Source organism: Neofelis nebulosa, chromosome 3 (genome assembly GCF_028018385.1).
Source record: "Neofelis nebulosa isolate mNeoNeb1 chromosome 3, mNeoNeb1.pri, whole genome shotgun sequence".
NCBI classification, from domain to species: Eukaryota; Metazoa; Chordata; class Mammalia; order Carnivora; family Felidae; genus Neofelis; species Neofelis nebulosa.
In genome coordinates, this window is record NC_080784.1 from 150,308,582 (window position 1) to 150,324,053 (window position 15,472).

A 15,472-nucleotide genomic window follows, 5' to 3' on the forward strand; every position below is an offset into this window, starting at 1 on the left:
TTTGTCAGAAAAACTAGAAGGAAAATTTACATTTGCGTCAATTAGGAAGTGAGTTGTGGGTCTGTGAGCTTTGGTATTGACATTGGCATTAGAATCCTTGAGAGCAATGACATCAGTGTCAGTGCTGTTTTCCTGTCTCAGAATCATAGCTTGGTAGTTTTCTCTGGCTTTGAACACTGGTAATATTATTTTAGATAGACTGTCTGGAGGAGTAACTGTGGTATGTGGTGCATGAGACACATGTGTCTTGGGGGCATATATGAGTGTGCTCATTTTTATCAGGGAATTATCTGCTCTATCTTCTAATTCTGCAGTATGCATATCTGAGACATATTCAGATCCACTGTCATCAGACATAATAGCTGTATGGTCCAAATATGCTGGAGTGATTTTATCTGTAGAAGAAATGTTATCCACTCTTTCTGAAATGTCTTCTGTAAAATAAATGATTTCATATTCAGCTGCCATCTCTCTCTTTATAAGGTCTTTATGCTCAGATATATTCCCTTGTAAAGTGTTCGCCATGTCTTTTTCAGAGGTAATGATAATAGGTGAAATGATACCTTTATCATTTGGAATAATTATTTTCTCATGTGGAATGTTATGATCAATCTTCTTGGTCCTGTCTTTTCCCATACTAGTAACAGGAACAAGTTCAGAATATTTGGAAGTCCTCATGGATGTCGTAAAATAAGAAGAAGGAAAATTTGACCTCCATCGAAGCCTATGTAGTCCAGTTGGAGTGTTTGTGATGGACCCTCCTGTGTTAGTAACTTTATCATGAGAGGTAGGCCTAGGTTCTTCTGGAAGAGTTAATGTGGGATTGGCTAAAAAGATTCTTTTTAAATTGGGAGGTGTTTGGGGTTTGAAGGAAGTAGCATCAAATTTAACAGTAAAAGAATCTTCCATATTGCTGTTACCCTTGTAGAGAGGGTTGGGCTCAGTTCTTGATGGAAGGATTTTCCTCATAGCTGGGATGAAAACTGTTGTATTTGTAAAATTATGTAATTCCAATTTAGAAGCTGGATCTTCTTGATCAAAAAGATTAGCTATTTTCTTTCTTTCATAGACACTATCTTGAGAGTCTTCTGTAAGGAAAAAGGCTTTCATCATTGCTCTTTGAGATTTGAAATATATTTTGTCAGTCTTAGGTATATAATTCTCAGGAGTATCTGTATTCAGAGAGAAAAATGAGTCAGCCTCATCATCTGTGGTACTATCTGAGAAAGTAGTTGATCCAATTGGAGAAACATTCCAAGCCAATGGATAGGAATGAATGTCAGCTTGAGTTATTATGACCTGTCTCCCTGAAACATCATCTCCATTAATGGCATCGGCATATTCATTTGCTCTTTCTAACATTTCTGACCTATTTAGTAAAGATTCAGATGAAGATTTATCTGTCATTAGGCCAGAAGTTTCAGGATTTTCAGGTGAGGAATTCGGGATAAGTATGGCAGGTGTTAATAGAGATGGGAATCCTCTAGATTTAACATCTTTTCCAGGTAACATTGAATCACCTCCTCCATAACTACGTTCAGTGGGAAGAACAATGGAATCAGCCATACTCCTGGCTGCCTTATTCATAGATGAGGAAAAGATTGAAGCTCTGTTGGTTGCTTTCTCAGTATTTTTACCAATGAAGGGAAGATCATCATCAGGAAAGACGTTGAACTCAGCCAAAGGAATAATGTTGTTCTGCAAATGAAGTATATCTGCCAAGTTTGGTTTACGTTTATTTGCATCCAATTTGGCTGATATAGTGGTTTTTGCTTCTTCGGGTACATCATTATTATGATAAGCAAACGATACACCTTTCCTATTGAATTGGTTTTTATAATCTATAGGATAGGTGATCACAGCAGGATCAGTGGAATCAGTGAATATCTTGCTCCCTCCCATTCTTATCATTAGTTCTGGGTCTGAATCAAACAGGTACTCCATTCTTTTGCCTTCAGGGATAATGTTGATGGTGTTATCACCAATTGGAGAAGTATTTTCCACAATTGTTTCACCTAGAAACTCAGGTAAAAAAATCCAACTTGAATCAGTAAGAGAATGAATCATGGATCTGGGAACCTTAGTATTAAAATTGACAGAAGACCTTTTGAGAACAGTAGCATCATTGTCAAAATTAAGATTTTTATCTTTGGGAATGAAGCTTTGGTATTTTTTGGTAGTTTTGATAACAGTTAGAGATCCTTGGGATGCATGTTCAGAGGCTGCAGCACTGGCATGGGGTGAATGAGAGTCAAAAACTTTGGAGTCATTCCTAAGTGTGGTCTTTCTTGTAAGGGGACCATTTCCATCCCTCACTAGTTCAAAGGCATAGTTATCTGCAACATACTCAAGGGCACTGTCAACGGGTATAATAGTTACTATGTCCTCATCACTTGGAATATTTTCCCTTGCCAAAAAGGTGTCATGTATTTTTTCTGAAATGTCTTCTGTAATAAGAACTACTTCAGTGGATATATCTTTCCCTATTGAAGTCTCATCTCCAAATTTATTATTATTAGTAGTAGTATTAGTATTAATAGTGTTTTTCATGTCTTTTTTTGAAAGAATGGTAGTAGGTGAGATAATGATTTTGTCAGATGGACTATTTCTTTCTCCAGGTGGAATATTATTATTAGTCTTTGTTGTGGTATCTTTTTTCATCTTGATAACTGGATCAAGTTCAGAATACTTAGATGAACTCATGAATGTTGTGAAATCAAAAGGAATAATTGACTTCCATGGTGGTAGGTCATATGTCCCAATTGGAGTGTTTGTGATGATCCTTTCTCCAGTAGCAACTTCAAGCGACGAGCTTTTATCATTAGACCTAGATGCTTCTGGAAGGGTTAATACAGAATCAACTGTAATGATTCCTTTTAAATTGTGGTGTGCTTGAGGATTAGTAGAAGTAGCATCATATTTAACAGTGAAAGAATTATCTTTCAATGTACTTGCATCTTTTGGAAAAAAATTGTCTGCTTTAGAAATATGTACTTCCTCTTCCACATTGTTGTTACTCATTGACAGAGTATTAAACCCAGTTACTGAGGGAAGGATTTTCCTCATAGCTGAATTGAGAATGGTTGCATTTGCAATGTGACTTAAATCAAATTTAGTGGCTGGATCTTCTTGATCAGAAAAAATATCTATTTTTCTTCTTTCAGAGACCATATGTTGAGAGACTTTTGTAGGAGAAAAGGCATTCATGATTGTTCTCTGAGGCTCAGAATATATTTTATCTGTCTCAGTTTTAGAGACATCAGTAGTTTCTGTATTTACTGAGGGCAGTGAATCAAACTCATTGTTTGTGGGATTGTCTGAAAAAGTAGTAGAACTAATGGGAAGTTTTGTTGAGGTTAAGGAGTTGGGCTTGGGATCAGTTTTATTTTCAGTGGAACTATCACCATCATTAACAGAATTAGGGTATTCAATCATTGTCTTAAACATGTTTGACAATGCAATTGAAGAATTAACCAAGGAGTTATTTGTCACTGGGTCAGAGATTTCAAGATTTTCAGTTGAGGCATTAGGATTGAACATGGACTTTTCTTGGATTTGTAGAGCTAGGAATCCCCTGGACCCAATATTGTCTTCTGGTGGCATAGAGTTACCTCTTTCATAACTACTCTCAGTGGAGGGAGTAGTGGTGTCATCCACAATGTTTACTGTATTCCTAGATAAAGAAGAGATTGAAGCCTTTTTGTTTAAAGTTTTAGTATCTTCATTGATGAAAGAAAGTTTGCCCTTAGGTATGACATTAAACGCAGTCAAAGGAATAATGCTACCCCATGAGTATTCCATCTCTGCCATATTAGTTTTACCTTTAACATTGTCTGCTTGGGATGATAAGATGTTTTCTGCTTTACCTTGGGCATCAGTGTTATACATAGCAGATGAAACGACTTTCCTGAAGAACTGATTCTTATTTTTTAATGGAGAGGTGATAACAATGGGATCTGTAGGTTCATCTGGGAACATCCTTCCCTCTACCATGATCACTGTTTTTTCTGGGTCTGGAATAAGGGTGTATTCCATCATTTTGTCTTCAGGGAAAACAGTGATGGTGTCATCTCCTCTTAAAGCGTCCCTTTTAAGAGTTGTTTTACCTAGAAATTTGTGAGTACTTTCACTTGTGTGAGTTAGGGGGTGAGTCACAGATTTGGGAGCCTGAGAATTTGAGTTGTCAGTGGAACTTTTTAGAAAAACAGCATCAATGTCAGAACTGGTATATTTTTCTCTAGATACCAAATTTTGTAACATTTCTTTAGTTTTAATCTCATTTGGGGCTCCTTGAAATAAATGTTTAGAGACATCAGCACTGGAGTAGAGTTGATGAAGCCCAACTATTTTGGGGTCATAAGTGAAAGTAGTTTTTTTCATAATAGGATTGTATTTTTCTTCCTGTGGTTCTAGGATATATTCATTTGTGACATACTTAAGAGCTCTGTTGTCAGGCACAGTGTTTATCACATCCTCAATATTTGGAATATTTTCAGCATCTGAAGTAATGTCAGAAATATTTTCTGTAATAGGAACTATTTCATATTCAGTGATTATATCTTTCCATAGGGAATTTCTGTGCACAAATCTTTTACGAAAAACAGTATTCAACATGTCTTTTGTTGAAGTATTAACATTAGGTGAAATGATGGCTTTGTGAGATGGAGTATTTCTTTCCTCAAATGGAATATTATTATACATGTTTGTTGTAGTATCGCTTTTCATTTTGACAACTGGGTCAAGTTCAGAACTCACAGACATTATGAAATCAGGAGAAAGGATTGATTTCCGTAGTGGCACATAGGATCCAGTGGGAGCATTATGAAGCAAGCCTGCTGTGCCTGCATCTTCATCAGGAGGAGTGGGGTTTTTATACTTAGGCTTTAAAGTCTTTTCCAGAAACATGGTGGAATCAGCTGAAAGGATTCTTTTTAAATTGGGTGGAGCTTGAGGTCTAGCAGGAATATTAAATTTACCAAAGAAAGGATTATCTTTCAATATCCTTGAATCTCCTAAAACAAAATTGCCTGCTTCATAACTATTGAGTTTCTCCTCCTTGTTATTAGTCTTGGAGAGAGCGTTGGGCTCAAGGGTTGGGGGAAGTGTTGTTTCCAAAGTTGGAATGAGAACTGTTGCATTTATAATGTGATTTAAATCCAATTTAGCACCTGTGTCTTCCTTAGCAGAGAGTTTAGGCATTTTTTTGATTGCAGAAGGGAAGGAGCTTATTTCTGTAGGCAAAGGAACTTGCATCATTGTACCCAGTGGTTGAGCATCTGTGTTAATTTTGGAAATGTTGGCAGTTTCTCTCTCCATAGTGGATGCTGAATCAGCCTCATCATCTGTGGAATTCCTGGTAAAAGTTACTGAATCAATAGAAGGAATATTTGTGTCCAATGAGTGGGACTGAAGTTCCGTTTGGATTTTAATGTCCTGATTTTTTGAAATATCAGTTCCATGAATGAAGTCAAGGTATTCAGTCCCTGTCTCTGAGTCTACTGATACTGACTGTGAGGGTTCAGACAGTAAGTTATCACTCATTAGCACAAAATTGTTCGTTAAAACTTTAGGCATAAGAATGATACTTTCAGTTGTTAGTAGAAATGGAAATTCTCTAGACCTAACATTATTTTCATTAGGTTGCATAGAATCACCCCCTTCATAACTGTCCTTAAAGGAAAGATAAGTGGTATCAGCAACAGTGTGAGTTGTCCTCACAGGTGAAGAAGAAATTGAAGCCCCGTTTATTTTATTCCCAGAATTTTCATCAACAAAGGGAAGTTCATTGTTATCAAGGTTGACATTGAATGTAATTGAAGGAGCAGTGGCATTCTGTGAATGATAGCTCTCCGCCTTGAAATTTTTATCTTGATTATAATCTGATTTGGGTGACATTGCAGGTTCCCTTTGGTAATAAAGAGCACTGAATGTGACGTATCTCCTATAGAGTTGGTCTTTGTTTATTACCGGTATTTTGCTAATGGTGAGATCAGTCATTTCATCTGTGAACATCCTGCTTTGTCCTATAGTTTCCATTGATTGTGGATCTGGAGCACTGATAGGCTGAATCCATTTGCCTTCTGGAAGAGTGATGATGATGTCATTTCCACTTAGGGTGTCGTTTTCCAGAGCTAAGTCATCTGGTGGAAGCTTGAGGGAAAATTTTCTATTTCCATCTGTGGGTAAAGGAGTCATGGTTCTAGGTGACTTGCTTTTGAATTTGGCAGAATAATCTTTGAGAAAGGTGTCATCTTTGTCAGAGTCAGGGTTTCCTTTTCTGGAGATCAATATTTGGTATTTTTGTTTAGTTTTGGGTTCTACAGGATTTTCATTCGGGAGACTCTCAGTGACATGTGCAGTGGGGAAGAGAGCATGAGATCCATATCTATGGAGCCCTTGAACAGAGGTCGGTGTCTTTGTTGTGGAGCTCTCTCCTTTTTCTCCAACATAAAAGGTATTTTTCTCCAATATGTATTTAAAGGTATTGTCATCAAGCCTAGTGGTCTTTAGATTCCTATTATTTACATTGTTTTCCTCTGCCAGAAAAACCACATCTGACTCTGCTGAAAAGTCCTTTGTAAAAGGAATGACTTCATATTGAGTTACATTATCATTTTCTGTAGAATCTACATGCCTTTTTTCATTTATAATGTTTCTTATATCATCAGTAGAGATAATATTGTGAGACAAAATGATTTCTTTGTCAGGTAGAACAATGATATCTCTAGCTATAATAGACTCATCAGTCACTTTTATGTTTCTCTCTCCTTTAACAAGCACTGGATTAGATGCAGAATTATTGTTTTTAATAAAATCAGCAATAAAATCAGTAGGAGGAAGAGTTGGTTTCACGGATAGATGTGATTTATTATGAGAGTTTGTGATAGAGCTCTTTAAGTTATCATTACCAAGAGAAAATGAACCCCTAGCCCTGGCCTTTGTCTGCTTTGGTGTGCTCATTGTGGAAGCAGGGTAAAACATTTCTTTCAAAGTTCCAGGTGCTTTCTGTTCAGCAGAAGCAACAAGAGGCTTAAGAATGAAAGGATTAGTGTTCACTGAATTTACATGTTTTAAGATTATTGGAATTTTGGCTTCAGAAATATAGGATTCATCCCCTACAATAGCCTTATCTTTCCTGAGGAATGTATTACCCCCAGTTCCTGAGGTAGTGATTTCTTTTGCAAACGGATTGATAACTGCTTTATTTATATGGTGATTTATAGCATAGTCAGGACTTTCATTTATCTGCTCTTTTTTGTGGATTACAGGTTGAAGAACTGTATTAGGCACAGAGGCTATGACGCCAGTTTTATCATAAATGCTCTCATTTTCAGTGATGGGTATGCCTATGGCTACATTTATAGGGTTATCTGAAAAAGTAGTAGGATCTTCCAGAAGAACAGAGGAGACCATGGAGAAGGGCTGAGGGTTACTTTGCATGTTAGTGATTTCCCAGTTTTGGTCAGTGATAATAAAGTGTTCACCCAATGGCTTTAAGGACACTGATTTATTAGGTAAAGAGTCATCATTTTGACTAAGAGCATCCGCAATTCTAGGTCTTTTCTGATTAGGAATTAATAGAGATTTTAATTTTATGGACACAACATCATCTATCTCAGGTATGGTAGAGTCACTATTTTCATTGCTCTCTTTAGAGTCAAAGGCAGGAGCATTAGGTGAAATTGTGGTAACATTTATTGACATTTTGGTGTCCCTAACAGGATTAGGAGAAACTATTGAGGCTTTTTTGATTATACCCTTAGTAACTTCACCAACATAGGAGATATTCTTTGCTTGGGAGGCAATATCCTGAGCCAAGGGGTAAATGTGATCCTGTGAAGGCATCACTTCAGCTAAGTCCAATTTATTTTCATTGACATTTGAATTTTCTGATTTGATGGTGTCTGCCAACTCTGGGGCAGCTGTGTTACCAACTTTGGATGAAATGCCATTGCTGTAGGAATGACCTTGACTTTTTATGGGGAAAGTGATCATAGCGTGATCTGTGGGCACAGTACCAAATGCAGTTCTCTCTCTCATAGTAACAATTGTTTCTGTGTATGGTACAAATAAATACTCAATTTTTTTATTTTCTAAGTCAGAAACTTCAGGGAGAATGATGATGGTATCATCTTCACTTAGAGTTTTTTCTGCAGATGATCTTTCTTGAAACTCAGAGGGAAAAGTCTCAGTAGCATCAATTAGGGAGGGTGCCATGGTTTTCAGATGTTGAGTGTTGAAGTTTTTGAAAGAAGTGGCAACAATACCAGAGTCAGAATTTTCTTCTTTGAGAATAATAGTTTGATATTTTTCTTCAGTTTCAAACTCAGGGTAAGTTATTCTATACAGAAGACTCTTTGAGGCCCCACCTTCCAGGGAGGTTGTATGAGATACAAATCCATTTGGTCCATGTATAAATGGAATAGGTTTTTTAATAGAACTATTCTCTTCCTTCTCTAGTTTAAAGGGATGCTCATTTGAAATATATTCATAATCACTTTTATCAGGTTCAATGATGATCAAGTCCATAGCATCTAGATTATTTTCCTTTGCTAAAGTAGTCTCAGGCCTAAGAATAAAGGAATCATCTCTTAATGTATTTGCATATCCCAGTGATAGAGGGGTACCTGTTCCAGATATATGGTAATAATTTTTCACGTTTGAGTCTTCAGAGGTGATAGGAATGAAGAGGGTCACAGGTATAATGCTTGTGTGAGAATTTGTTGTGCTACCTGTGGCAGTTTGGTCTTTTTCTGTTCCTGGATCAGCTTGCTCATCAGTATAGGATGCATAATTTTTGTTGGAGGTTTCTTTACCTAATAACACAGTGTCTTCCAGAGCAGGGTTTATATTATCTTTCATTGGCGTTCTAGACTCTGGTGTTGTAAAGGTAGATCTTCTTTCAGGGGAAAAGAGGCCTTTGGGGACGTTTTCTTTCATCATTGGATGAAGAATATCACCACCAAAGAATGTGCCTTGTTCAGCACTACTGTTGGTGTTTCTTATAATTGCTTTTCCTTGAGACTGAGGAGTAAATTTTCTAAGTAGAGTATTTGAGACTTTAGTCATATAGTTTGATGCAGGATTCTCAAATTCAAGTTGGTCAGCTGTGGTTTTGGTTGTTCCTTTGAATCTGGTGGAATTATATACATCAGAGTTAAGAGAATAATGTTTAGATGTCAAGTTGTTGCCTTTAGGAACATTATCACCTGCAATAGGTGTAACATAATTATTATCCCTCACATTTTCTTCTTTAAGTATATCTTCTTCCTTTGCCATAATACCTATGTCTTTTTGGGGGTATGCTTCATAGTTCACTATTATATCTTCCTTAAAAGTGTCCTTAGATTCATACTGTTCACTGTAAAGCATGGTGTCGACATCTTGAGAAGCGTCAGTGACAGCTATTGTCAAAGCTGCAGGGGTGGACTTATTATGAAAAGTCTTTGGTACTATAGTATCTGCTGAGGAGATCTTTTTTATAGGGTTTGTTGCTTGAGGATGATTGAAAGGGGCAACAGACTGCATGGAAGCAGAGGAACTAGCTACTAATAAAGTGCCATCATTTCTGTATACACTGGGACCTCTTCTGGACGTGGTAAAGTCATCTCCTGGTTTATTAGGTTCATTGTTAAGAGTATTAACTTCGTTCATGGTCAGAATGCCTTTCCTTATTGGCGAGGTGGCAGCTATTGAAGCCAAGTCTGTCACAGCTTCAGTATTTTTATCCTCTTTGGAAATATCATCAACTATAGTAGGACTGCCAAGAGAGATATTTGTTTTTTCAGTCCCAGATATTTTGCCTTTATCGAGCAGTTTCTTAGCATTTCTTGATGTTATGGCAGCAAGGGTTTGATAGCCATCTCTATAACCACTAAGGTCTGCATTGTGCATTGTGAAGACTGACAGTTTATGTTTCTTAATGTTGTGAGAAACATTTGGGTTCTCTTTGGTGATATGGAGAGGATTATCAGTGATTATATTGTAGTATAAGTTAGAGAATGTAGGGTGATCTCTTCTACTTTGAGGGATAGAATTGCTAGATGGAAGGAATTCAGTGCCATCTGCTGCTTCCACATTCTGTTTCATAGCTGCACTTTCCCCCACACCATTAGTTATTGTTTTGGTGGCTATAGTATTAAAATGTATTTTGCCATTTCCAGGTTTAGTGACCTCATATAGAACATCAACATTTTCTTCCCCAGGAGTGGTAAGGTCTCCGTCACTTATTGTTACCTCAGCAGTAGGTATACTACTACCTAATGTGGAAAGGGACTTTGTGCTATCCATAGCCACAAATCCATTCCTTTCAAAGCCACTGTTTTCTGATTCATGGTACTTGAAATTATTTGAAGGTGGAAGGTCTTCTTTTATCTGAAAAATGCCATCTTCTTCCATTGAAGATTTTTCTTCCACATAGGGAATTGATTCCTCTTCATTACCCCTTTCTTTGTCTAGCAAATGTCTAAATCTTTGTTTTGGTATAAGAAAACCACCTATTTTTGTACGCAAGGAGTTAATGGCTCCGGTGGGCCTTCCTTCTCGTATGCTGGCCTTCTTAATCATCAATTCAGAGCTGTCAGTCATATTTGTGGTCCTCTTACCTGCACTGGCAGTGGTACTGTATTCATTGGTGGGAGAGGTGAAACTAGCTGTAAGGAAAGTAGACTCCAATGGAATGTTCAAAGGATTTACTGGTACTTTATCAGTTTTCCACTTTTGTATAATGGCATCATTAATGAGATGAGGACTTTTAGCCACAGGATCTGATATCCAAGCACCAGCCAAGGAATCATCTTTAATGAGCAGGGAGTTTTGAGCTTGATTATTTTGGGCTTTGGGCATTAGGGTAGGTGATTCAGCTACTGATGGAAGAGTGTATCCTTTGTTCATAGGAAAGTTTGTTTCAGGGTTGGGACCTGTACCACCATTGGCATGATTACTATTAGTTGAGAAACTAATGGTTTCATCCACAGAGTCAGTAGATTTATCTGAAGAAGTGATACTGAGCTTTGAAGGTGAGGTCTTGTCAGCTACACTGTCTTCACTAAAATAGACAGGTCCGGTAGTTCCAGGGTGAGTGATGATAGGAGTGATATTTCTCTGAAAATTGGCTCTTTTAAACATACTAGTTCTTTCAACATCCATTTTGGCTTTGGCATCATTTGCAGTAATTGAGGTGGGGGTTCTATGGTTACCTCTCTTGGTGATGAGGTTTGTGCTATCTATTGTAAAGGGCTTTATTTTATTTTTGGAAAGGGGATTGAACATTTCAGGGATGTCAGAAAGGAAGATGATTTTGTTTCTTGACGTTTGGGCATAATCTGCATCAGGGTTACGAGAGTAAACTTTTCTTCTAATTTCTGTTGTGGAAGAGTCTGGATGAAGAAAGATTACTTCCTCTATAACTACATCATCTTGGTCCATATTTACAATTTCTTGGACCACAGGAATGACTTTGTCAATTTCATCACTGCTCACAGCCTCAAAATTATTCCTATTAGTTTTAAAATGTACACTGGCAGGAATATTAGAATGGAGCTTAATTACTGAATCAGTGACTTTAGATCCAGTTGCTCCAGCAATACTGTTATTGTTAGGTGTTGTGATGTTTTCCACCTGTACAGTGTGTCTGCCTCTTATTATTGTATCTTTCTTCAAAGGCCAGGTTATTTTAAAGTTAATGTTGGTGTTCGTTGTTGGCTCTATGGAGTTAGGATTAGTGTAATGCTTTGTAGAAGTGATGCCATTTGTTTTGGAAATAATTGAATCCACTGGTTGCATAGTATTTTTAGCTACCTCCAACGTTGTCTTGGTATCATAGAAATTACCGATAGCATTATTGCTTTCCTTATATGTTCTATAATTAAGAAGAGAATTTATAGTATTAATGGGATTGATATTGGAAGTCGCTTCATCAGTGTCAGTGGCAGTCATGCTAGGTTTGGTATCAGCCTTGTTGTAAATAATCAGAATAGGAAAAGATTCAAAATCATTGCCATTTTTTGCAAGAGAAATGCTAGGTGTTTGAGCATTAGCTGTAGTTCTATGATGATTCTTCTTGTCTCTGGCATCAAGTACAATAGAATGGTCTTTCTGTGGAACATCTGGAGTACTGCTCATGGTTTTGCCATATTTTTCCAGATAAGTAGTGTCAATTATAATTACGTTTTCATCCTCCATGTCAGGAACATCAAACAGAGTTGTGTAATCTTCTAGAATGTCTATGGCAGCAATGGTGGCTGTATCACTTTCTTTCATAAGAGCGGTAGCACCAGTAAAGGATACACTCTGTGGCCATGCTTCTTCCTCATGAGAAGTGGTATAAGTTCCAAGGAGGTTGTTTGCATCTGCTGTGACAGTGGTGCTCTCACCTGCAGAGGCACTGAACTCATTCTTAGCATTTTGTATATGTGCAGCAGGATTAGGGACAAAGAATGGTTTAGATCTTCCAGTGGGTGGGAAGAAGCGTTCAAGACTCCCAGTTGTTTTGGAGTCTGTCTGGAAGTGGGGAATAGCAATGGAATCAGACTTATACTGGTGGGTGGTTATGGACACAGGGGCTGAGATGTTATTTTCCCCAGAAACAGCTATCCTGCTCTGTGTTATTGTGGAGTTGGGGGCAAATCTGGAATTTGTGATGCTGACAGCAGAAGTATCCTGCACAGCAGCAGATGAAGGTGAAGCATTGCTCCCTGGAGCCTCTGCCTGAGTAGAGTTGCCTCCTATACCCTCCACATAAACAAAGTTAGCTGAAGTCTGGTTAGTTGAAGGGTTACTTGGTATATCGTCCCCAAATGGGGGAAAGTTATATATCCTAGCTTGAAGAGTCTCTGAGTGGTTTCTCTTTGAAAGAGATCCAGAGTGCCTTGTGACTGTATCAGTAGACTCAGAGTAGCTATTTGAATCATCTGTAGGTGCAGAATTATTTTTTGTTCTGAGGATGGATGAGAGTTGACTTGCTCTGTGGCTCTCTGATGCAGACAAAGGTGGATTGGCAGACAAATGATTTGTGTGATTGTATGTTTCCTCATTCCCATAATACTAAAGGGAAAGAAGTATAACATTTTGGTGAGGTTCCTCTTGCTGATTATATTTTACTAAAAACCTGAAGTCAGTAGTCACAGTGCTAAATTGATCAAATAAAGCAACATTCTGAAGGTCTCTGCTTTCTTTTTTATCCCTTAGTTGTTAGTTTAATCAAATCAGAAATATACAATATCAGTGTAAAAAGGAACAGCTAGCATATTAGGGTTAAGTAGCCTCTGCAAATATAACAAATATAAATCCAGGTGTCCCATAGCAAATTTTTAGTATAGAATCTCTTAAAGTATGAAAAGTATAGAGAAGCCCTTTAAATTATATACTATCATGCATTATAGTTTCTGTTATCTTTACTTCATTATGTATGTTATTTATTTTAAGGGAAGGAAGTTTATAAATAGAAAATAGAACATTAAAAATACAATGATGTTTTGTTTAGCAAAATATTCTTTCTTGCATTAAACATAAGCTAATGATCCATGTTTTCCCTCCATCTAATTTTTAGTTTCATAAGGATACTGTTATTCAAAATACTGAAACTTACCATGAAGCAAGCCACAGAATTCAAGATGGTCACAATTAAGACTAGAATCTTCATCTTGTCCTGCTATTCCCTGCAACTAAGTGCAAGATTGTCCTATGTTACATTAGCTCATTGACAACTTGAGTGACAATTTTAAAAACATCAAAAATAATCTGTTATATTCTAATATTATTAGTTAATTAAATAAACATTAACTAAATGATGGCTTGCTAATAAGATAGACAATGCCCAGCTAATTCTAGTGCATTATCAGAAATGACAATATGTGGGATAGAATACTGTTTGCTAAGGTCAATTTTAACCAATCAGTGAGAATAGGAAGAATTTTGGCTATTTTATTTTTGTAACTTACAGAGAATCAAGGAGTAATATTTAAATAGCAAGTACATTTTGAACAGAGTTAGTTATTCAGTGGGGACTTCATCATACAAATTCATCCTTATTCTCATGATGATATCTATTTGTTGCATTTTTTCAGGACTATTTAGACAAAAGTTAATTTATTGAATCTTTCTTCAGCCAGAGTTTAAAATTTATCTAAGTAGATCCCTTTACAAAAGAGTTTAAAGAAAGTGTAGGTATTTGAGGAAAGAATGGCTCCAAACCTTCTGATTTATTCAAGTATTACCTTGCAAAGGAGTTTTTCCTGTCAGCCGCCTTCTAGCTTTGACTCTTGATCAAATCAGCCTGGCTCAGCAGTGCACGAAGAAGATCAACTCCATGATGAAAAAGTCTAAATCTCAGACAGAAACACAAGCTCCTCTTTCTTCCTCCTTCTTTATTTCAATGGGGAAGAGAAAAAGCTTTTTATATAAGGGATTTCTTCTGAGCTAATCCCAGACAGAACAAAAGAAAAGAGAGGAGGTGTCTGTTGGCTTTTGTGCATGTATCTCTCAGGCACAAAGTGAACCTATTAGCTTATCTACAAATTGAAAGGGCCAAGACTCATATTTTAAATATCATGAAGTCTTTTAAAAATTAACTCTCTAGGGAAACAAACCACAAGAAGTTCTTAATGATAGAGAACAAACTGTGGGTTGATGGAGGGAGGTGGGTGGGACATGGGCTAGATGGGCGATGGGCACAACGAGGGCACTTATGATGAGCACTGGGTGTTGTATGTAAGTGATGAATCACTGAATTCTACTCCTGAAACCAATATTTCACTGTATGTTAACTAAAATTTAAAGAAAAAAAGAAATTATAGAATAAAAAAATAGTAAAAAAAACCGGCACTAGCATCTAGTGCCATTTCCTCCTTTTTTCCTGTTTTTTTAAACATTGCTCCTTCTTCTGCTTCTACAGCAAAATTTTGCTTCACCGTAATCGCATTTAACATGTATTGTCACTAGTTAGTTTACATTAGTGACAAAAACCCCATGAGGTTGTGGTTTTTGTAAGGACAGAATTGTGTTTGGTTGAGTGTTTGAAAAATATGTTTATAGGAGAAGAAGAAATTAAAAAAAAAATAACATGCCCAGTATAATCTTGTTTTTTCTTTTCTACATGATTTATATAGATACAGTGCTGATCCCTCAGGCATCAAATTCCTGGCTGATATAGCTGTTAACTCCAGTTTCTGAAGCTAATTGTCCATTTACATGGAATCCACCAAAATCCATCATCCCTGCTGTGTCACTTGCTGAGGTGATTCATTGGTATATATTCTAAAACCTCCATAAAAATCTGAACTTAAGTTGTTACTGACTTTCAGTTTAGGCTATGCAAGGCATACATAGTACTTTTATGAGGCACAGAGACTCAGTCTGAACTTAATTGGCTTGCTATTTCTTCTCATTTGAAGACATCTCAAAAATTTACTTACCGGCAATTACATTTTTCATTTTTTTAATCCTACATTCTTCTTTCATATCATGTAACCCT

General features: G+C 36.9%; 1 long non-coding RNA gene across 6 annotated transcripts in view; it reads left to right on the plus strand.

The window, feature by feature from the left end:
• The window catches only part of LOC131507499 (uncharacterized), a 132,145-nt gene that overhangs the window by 54,330 nt on the left and 62,343 nt on the right, over positions 1 to 15,472 (plus strand). For 5 of the 6 annotated variants that reach the window (XR_009259528.1, XR_009259526.1, XR_009259531.1 and 2 more), the window contains one exon: positions 15,108 to 15,235. This is a non-coding gene — a long non-coding RNA (uncharacterized LOC131507499). Of the gene's footprint in view, positions 1 to 15,107; positions 15,247 to 15,472 lie in introns of all 6 variants that reach the window. The other variant, XR_009259529.1, reaches the window with a different exon arrangement.